The sequence below is a fragment of the Malania oleifera genome, chromosome 12 (assembly GCF_029873635.1).
Source record: "Malania oleifera isolate guangnan ecotype guangnan chromosome 12, ASM2987363v1, whole genome shotgun sequence".
In the NCBI taxonomy this organism is placed as follows: domain Eukaryota; kingdom Viridiplantae; phylum Streptophyta; class Magnoliopsida; order Santalales; family Ximeniaceae; genus Malania; species Malania oleifera.
This window is the reverse complement of record NC_080428.1, coordinates 77,796,153-77,804,232: the sequence shown is the minus strand read 5'-3', so window position 1 is coordinate 77,804,232 and position 8,080 is coordinate 77,796,153.

Below are 8,080 nucleotides of genomic sequence, written 5' to 3'. Positions count from 1 at the left end.
TATGGTGTGACTTGTGAATATGTATATGGTACGGGGCTATGTTTTATAAATTTAGTTTCATGATTTTATGAATTTCAGTATTATGATTATGCGAATTTCAGTACCATGATTTTATGAATTTTAGTATCATGATTATATGGATCTCAGTACCATGATTACATGGTATTATGATCATGCAGCTTCAGTATTATGATTATTTAGTTCTCAGTATTACGTATGAATTACAGTTACAGTTTATGCAGCATCATAATTATTTCAGTACTTCAGAATCATGACAAATCAGATATATATATATATATATATATATAGAAATATATTATATGATATTAGACCCTGTTGGACTTGCAGCTACAGAACACGGTACCGTTGCTACAGATACTATTTTACTTATTTAGTACAACCACCTATTCAGATAATACGTGGTAAGGTCAACCACCTAGGCCCTTGAAGAGGTTAGGCTCCCCATCCAGATATGGGTTGAGGTGGGCAGGTCGACTGACGGAGTTCAGTGATTTATTCTCGGTTGGCCAGCTAGGGTAAATCCGGCCTATGGGCCGCACGACCCTGTCATGAGGGGGGCAAGTCATGACACACGGATAGCCATAGGGAACAGTTTCAGTTACTATTACATACGTACGGATTTACAGTAACAGGGATTATACTTATGTACACTAGAAGTATTTGAATTATAACCATAATACTGTCATGTTAAGCACTAGGAAAAAGGAGTGGTGTATTCTATTATTTGTACTGTACTTTTGTACTCAGTTATTCATGTGTATATGAAAACAGATTTCATGATATATATATATATATATATATATATATATATATATATATAGTAGCTCATTTGCCACACACTAGCAATAGCATATTTCTCCTTACTGAGCGTTTGGCTCATCCCAGTATTGATATATTTTTTAGGTGATCCAGGTAGGCGAGCAGACCAGGCTCGCAAATAGAGGGGCTTCAGTAGTGCCCTGCTAGAGAGTGGGTACGTTTTTGGGAATGTTTTTGTACATCCCAGTATAGTTGAGGGAATTTTTGGGAAAACAGATATATGTGTATATTTTGGGAAAAACATGGTAGCACTCTGGTATTGATCTTGTATGATATGGACATGTCTATTCAGTTTATGCTTTTCGCTGCTTAGGTTTATGATTGGGTTTTTTTTTTAGTATGGTATCAGTGCATATAGAATATTATAGTATAAAAAAAAAAAAAAGACCCCATTTAATTAAGCAGGTCGTTACAGGAAAACTATTTGTTTTGTTTAAACTATATCATTGAGATGACTGTTATCCATATTTTTATAAAACTATATTCTTGAATTAGGAAACGATATGATTTGTCGTAAACCAAATAAGTGTGGAATGTATGGTTGTATGTAATTGTTCCAGGTATTTTGTAAAACAACTATGTGGCAGCTAATTACCGTACGCTGATGAGTATAGGAATGTGAGTTCCAAAATGATTCTAGGTTTTGTGAAATCAGCTAGTGGCGACTAATTACCGTACGCTGAAACAACTATGTGGCGGCTAATTACCGGTGTCAAAATCATGGGCGAGAGTGTCCGGCTCTATATTCGAGGGTGTGAAATATCGCCTGTGTTCCGGCTAGTCACCGATGGGTGTGCGCACCGTAGTGGCAACAGTATCACTGTGGGGCTTCCGTTTCCATAGGGTATTGGGTGCTCCTATTGGCAACGTAATCGCTCTGAAGCTTCGGGTTTCATAGAGTAGTTGCGTATTAGTGTGACGACACTGACCGTATGTTTGGGTATTGTATATACTGGAATGGATTTGTGAAAATATTAGAACTATATGGAACTGTATGGAAATGTTTTCGAACTATATTGTATTGTATGGTATTACGTTTTACGTAAAATAACAACGGTATGTCACACACTGATATAACATGTTTTCTTCCTTACTGAGAGGTGTCTCACCCCGAATGTACGTACAAATGTTTTCAGGTCCTTCAGGTAGCCACAATTAGCATCCTAGCATTCGGAAGCGGGGGTGTCGTTAGCTACTGTTAGTGCCTGTTTAGGTACGAGTTTTAGTAATCGAGTTGTCGTGATGGTTTTTGTAGACAATCGGGGTATGTTTTGTAATTATGGGAATGTATATCCAAGATTTTTATAGACTCTGGTATGGTACTGTACATGTATAGAAAAATCGTATTTCGCTATGTATTTGATGAGTATAGATGTGTATGTTTATGTTTTAAGGTCATCCGTGTACCCCCACAGGGTCAGACCCTCATTTGATATTGTATCATGTATGTTTTAATTGATACAAAGACATATTAGGTTAGTATATTCACACCTTGGACCCATCTGCAGGTTTGGGGCGTGACACTGGGAGATTACAATACACATAAAATAAAATTCTCCCACAACCAAAACATTACCTACTAACAAAACTATTACATGTACTAACTAATATGCAAAAGAAATATTATATAACCACTTACACTTTTTTTGATTATAAGTGAACCCCACTGAAAAAATATGGATATTTCTGCCTTATCTGTTCCTCGAGCTCCTAAGAAGTTTCTTCTATAGCATGGTTTCTCCACAGGACTTTTACTAAACAAATCTTCTTATTGTGCAATTCCTATTCTTTCCTATCTAGAATTTGAACTGGTACCTCGTCATAAGTTAGTGAATCACTGAACTCTAATTCACTATAACTAATTATGTGAGAGGGGTTTGGGACGTATTTCCTCAACATGGAAACATGGAATACATCGTGTACCCTGGACAAAACAGGTGGTAAAGTTAGCCTGTAGGCAACTGGCCCTAATTTCTCAAGTATCTCAAATGGACCAATAAACCTAAGTCTAAGTTTACCCTTCCTTCCAAATCTCATAACTCCCTTTAACGACGCTATCTTTAAAAATACATGGTCTCCAATATCGAACTCCAGTTTCCTACGGCGAGTGTCAGCGTAACTCTTCTTCCAACTCTGAGTTGCACTGATCCTATCTCTGATGAGCCGAACCTTATCATACACCTATTGCACCAACTCTGGCCCCACAACTCGCCGCTCACCCATCTCGTCCCAGTATAAAGAGAAACAACATCTTCTTCAATAGAGCACCTCAAATGGTGTCATGCCAGTATTGGCCTGATAGCTATTGTTGTACACAAATTCCACCAGAGGCATAAATTGAGTCCAACTACCCCCAAAATCAAGCACGCATCCTTGAAGCATATCTTCTAATATCTGGATCATCCTCTCAGTCTGTCCATCAGTCTAAGGATGGAATGTCGTGCCGATAGAGCTTCCTGCAAAATCGTGATGTAAAATGCGGGTCTCAATCTAACACTATAGACACTGGCGCACCGTGAGAACGGACTATCTCGGCACACTGTGAGAACGGACTATCTCCTAAATATAAATCTCTGCTAGTCTATCCATGGAGTAGTTGATCTTAATGGGAAGCAAATGGGCCATCTTCGTCAAATGATCCACGATTACCCATATTGCATTCTGACCATGTAATGCCAACGGCAAACTTGAAACAAAATCAGGTGATATACGATCACACTTCCACTCTAGAATGAAAAGTGGCTACAATAACCCCTTCGGCCTCTAGTGCTCAACCTTAACCTGCTGGCACGTCAAAAACTGAGCTACATATTCGGCAATCTCTTTCTTCATGCCACTCCACCAGTAAGACTCTTGCAGATCTTTATACATTTTCGTGCTACCGAGATGAGCTATGTATAAAGATTTGTGAGCCTCCTCTAAAATGGTTCTTCTAATATCAGCATCAACAGAAACGCATAATCTATAACAGAACCGCAAAGTTCCGTCATCTGAAATATTAAACTCCTCTCCCTGACCATCCCGTACTTTGGCTATTACATCTACTAATTCTGGGTCATCTTCCTAAGCAACTTTTATCCTTTCCTGTAATGTAGGCTGCACCACTAAGTTGGCAATAAATACTTGAGGATCACTATCTATCAATTCTATTCCAAACCTTTCCAAATCTATCAGGATCGGGTGCTGAACCTCCGTAACTGCCAGTGTTGGTTGCATTGATTTCCTGCTCAGCGCATCAACTACCACGTTTGCTTTCCCTAGGTGATAACTGATAGTACAATCAAAATCTTTAATGAGCTCCAACCACCTTCTTTACCTCATATTTAGTTCATTATGAGCAAAAAAGTACTTTAAACTTTTGTGGTCGGAGAATATCTCGCACCGCTCACCATACAGGTAATGCCTCCAAATCTTTAACACATGTACTACTGCAGCCAATTCCGGATCATGGGTAGGGTAGTTCTTTTCATATTTTTTCAACTGCTTGGAAGCATAAGCTACAACCCTACCATGCTGCATCAATACACAGTTGAGCCATTTAAAGGATGCATCACTATAGATAACATAACCCTCACCCCCTGATGGAATGATCAACACCAGTGCTGTAACAAGCCTTTGCTTCAGTTCCTGGAAGCTCTGCTCACAGTTGTCGTCCCATATAAACCTAACATTCTTCTTAGTCATTCATGTCAGAGGCCCTAATAACACTGAGAATCCCTCAACAAAACGACAATAATAACCAGCCAGCCCCAAGAAACTCTTGATTTCCTGAACGTTCCTCGGTCTAGCCTAATTCACCACTGCATCAATCTTACTGAAATCCACAGAAATTCCATCCCCGGAGATAACATGCCCCAAAAACGCAACCTTATCGAGCCATAACTCACCCTTGCTAAAAGGCATAACAAGAAACTCATAATGCCTATACCTGGTCTGAAAGGCTATCTTTGATACATCTTCTGCCCTTACCTTTACTTGATGATAACCTAATCTGAGATCAATCTTGGAGTAAACTCATGTTCCCTGGAGTTGGTCAAATAAATCATCTATACGGGGTAGATGATACTTATTCTTGATTGTTACCTTATTAATTTTCCTATGATCTATACACATCCTCATGGTCCCGTTTTTCTTCTTTGCAAATAATACTAGAGCTCCCCACGGAGATACACTAGGTCGTATAAATCCCTTATCTAATAAATCTTGCAACTGATCTTTAAGCTTTCCCAATTCTACTGGTGCCATTCTGTAAGGAGCTTTAAAGATTAGCGCTGTCCCTAGAAGTAGATCAATAGGAAAATCCACCTCACGATTAGGAGGTAAACCGGGTAGCTCGTCTGGATAGACATCTAAAAACTCCTTCACCACTGGCGCATTAGCAAGTTTCAATTCATTCCCTGATATTTCCTTAATAAAGGCCACGAATGCCAGACAACCGCTCAGAAGCAGTCTCCTTTCCTAGGTGGCTAATACTAACTGAGGCAAGGATTGCACTCGCGACCCTATGAACCTGAATTCTAGTCTTTTCGGAGGTTTGAAAATCACTTCTTTCAGTCGGCAGTCTATATTGGAAAAGTTAGCTGTCAGCCAATCCATGCCAAATATTACATCAAACTCATGCATGTCCAGCACTATCAAATCAGCAGACAAAACTTTCCTCTGGATATCAACTTGACAACCTCGGAGCACTTTACTACACCTCACTACTGACTTGGTAAGTGTAGTTACTAACAAATCAGTGTCTAATAACTGCGTTTCTACCCCACATAATTTAATACATTCCATAGACATGAACGAGTGTGTGGCCCTTGAATCAAACAATACAATAACTTTAAATGAAAGCAAGCTAACCATACCTATTACCATGTCACCAGTTGTCTCAGCATCACCCGACATCAAGGCGTAAACTCTCGCTAGAGCCGTATTCCTTTGCTGACCTCCACGAGGAGCCTGATAACCTCCCCGAGTAGGTCTAGGAGTAGGAGCAGCTCCAATCTGAGCTTGTCAATCTCTCATTATGTGCCCTAGCTCCCCACATCGGTAGGAGATACCTTGCTCAGTACGACACTCTCATGGGTGTCTCTTCCCACAAGTCTGACAAGTTGGGAATGACTGTATACCCTAATACCCACGACTCCCAGACTCCTACCTCCGATCCCTGTAATTGCTACCTCTCTTCCATAAACCCCAACTGGACCCTTGTTGGGAACCAAAAGGAGTGAATCTCTTTCTCTGTTTCTGTTCTTCAGCCTCCAACCGCTCTCCGGCTTCTTCCATAGCTGCTCTATCCACCAGCTCGGCAAAATCTTACAATTTCAGTATTGATACCTGCTTGTATAATTCTCATCTCATGCCTCTTTCAAATTGTCTTACTTTCTTTGTCTCGTCCGAAATAATGTACGGGGTAAAGCGAGATAATTCAATAAATCTCATCGCGTACTGCTTCATTGTCTGTTGTCCCTGCTTCAAGTTCAGGAACTCTTCTATCTTGGCTTCTCTAGACGAGGCTGGAAAGTATCTGTCGAAAAATACCTCCTTAAACCAATCCCATGTCATCTCTATAGGCACGATCCTCTACTACTCTAGGAGCTTCACTGCCGTCCACCATCTCTCAGCCTCTCCTATCAGTTTATAACTAGCAAATAACACCCTTTGCTCCTTCGTACACTAAAGTACCGCCAGCACCTTTTCTGTAACGACTTGCTTACTTTATCATATAATAAAACATAGTTAATAATATAGTCAACCTGAACCCGTAGGTAATGAGGACACCTGCTATTCACAGCGGAAACCTAAACAACAGTAAATATAAATCACATTCTCAAATCATAAAATACATAATACCATAGTTAACTATAATCCAAAACACTGTATTTATGTACAATCTCCAAAAAAATACATAATATATATATATATATTTAGGAACTCACAACACCAATCTATTGTTCCTAGATCAAAACCTACCCTCTTAGCGGGGTTGTACCGTACTAACTCAACGGCGGCCCCGATCCGCCGGTCCTTCTAGGTTTCCTGAAAAGCATTTAAGTTCGGGAGTGAGACACTTATCAGTAATGGAAAATAAACTAAATACAACCATGTGGCAATATGAATATTTGATGCAATTATACATATACAGTACATTTCATATATATGAAAACATTCATCATAACATACTAAATAATCTTATACTTTCGCATTTTCTAATAAATCATACAGTTCATAAAATGTCTAATATAGCTGATAATACTGAAACTTCACCCACAATGTATAACTAGCCGTTGTCATGTATTATCCCCGATGACGGGTTGTGCAGCCCGAAGGCGGGACCCGATAATGACTAGCTGACCACTGCCGAGTCAAAAATGTTTGTAAGTACGACGGGCTCGCCACACGCTGGTCCGAACTACCAGGTGGACGTCTACAACTCTACATTGAAAATCACATTGACTATCCATCTCCCACCCCCTTGTGGGGCGGTTAGCACAAATCTAACATAGATATCTGATCTATATAGCTATGGTACAGTGCTCTTGAAACTAAATTAAACTAATATTTGGGTTCTGATAACATATAATATATGATAATATAACTTTTAACATAAATGGATTGATAGCATTTTCTATAATTTCATAAATACGGCCTTGCGCCGAATATTTCATAAATACGACCTTGCGCCGAAATCATACGTAAAACACGGCCTTGCGTCGGATATCAATCACGACCTTGCGCCGAATACCTCATACATATCATTCTAAATAAATAAATCAATTATCATGTATTTCAAAATCATAATGTACTGTATTATTTCATAATTCCTGAAAACATGCTTTACTCAAAAAATTTGTCATAACATAATACTTATCATGTAAAACCATATTCATGCCACACAATGCTGAGTAAAATCATATATTTTATTCTAAAATCATATTTAATGTATAACAACAGTATTTTCCCAAATATGCATTTTTTCAACAATATTCAAATATAATACATGCTTTCCCGAAAATTAATTTATTGATAAATAATAATAATTTGTATGGAAAATAATTGATTTAGTTTATTCCCTTACCTGACACTGAAAATAAACCCCCCTAAAGCGCGCTCGTCCTGCACCCGCAGGGTTTCCCGTTCAACACCCTGAAAACGATAACTCCCAGAACTAAACTTTAGTATTTTTCTGTGAATAACATTTCCTATAATTATGGTAAGACCAAATTTAGCATAAAAAGTCTTACCTTAA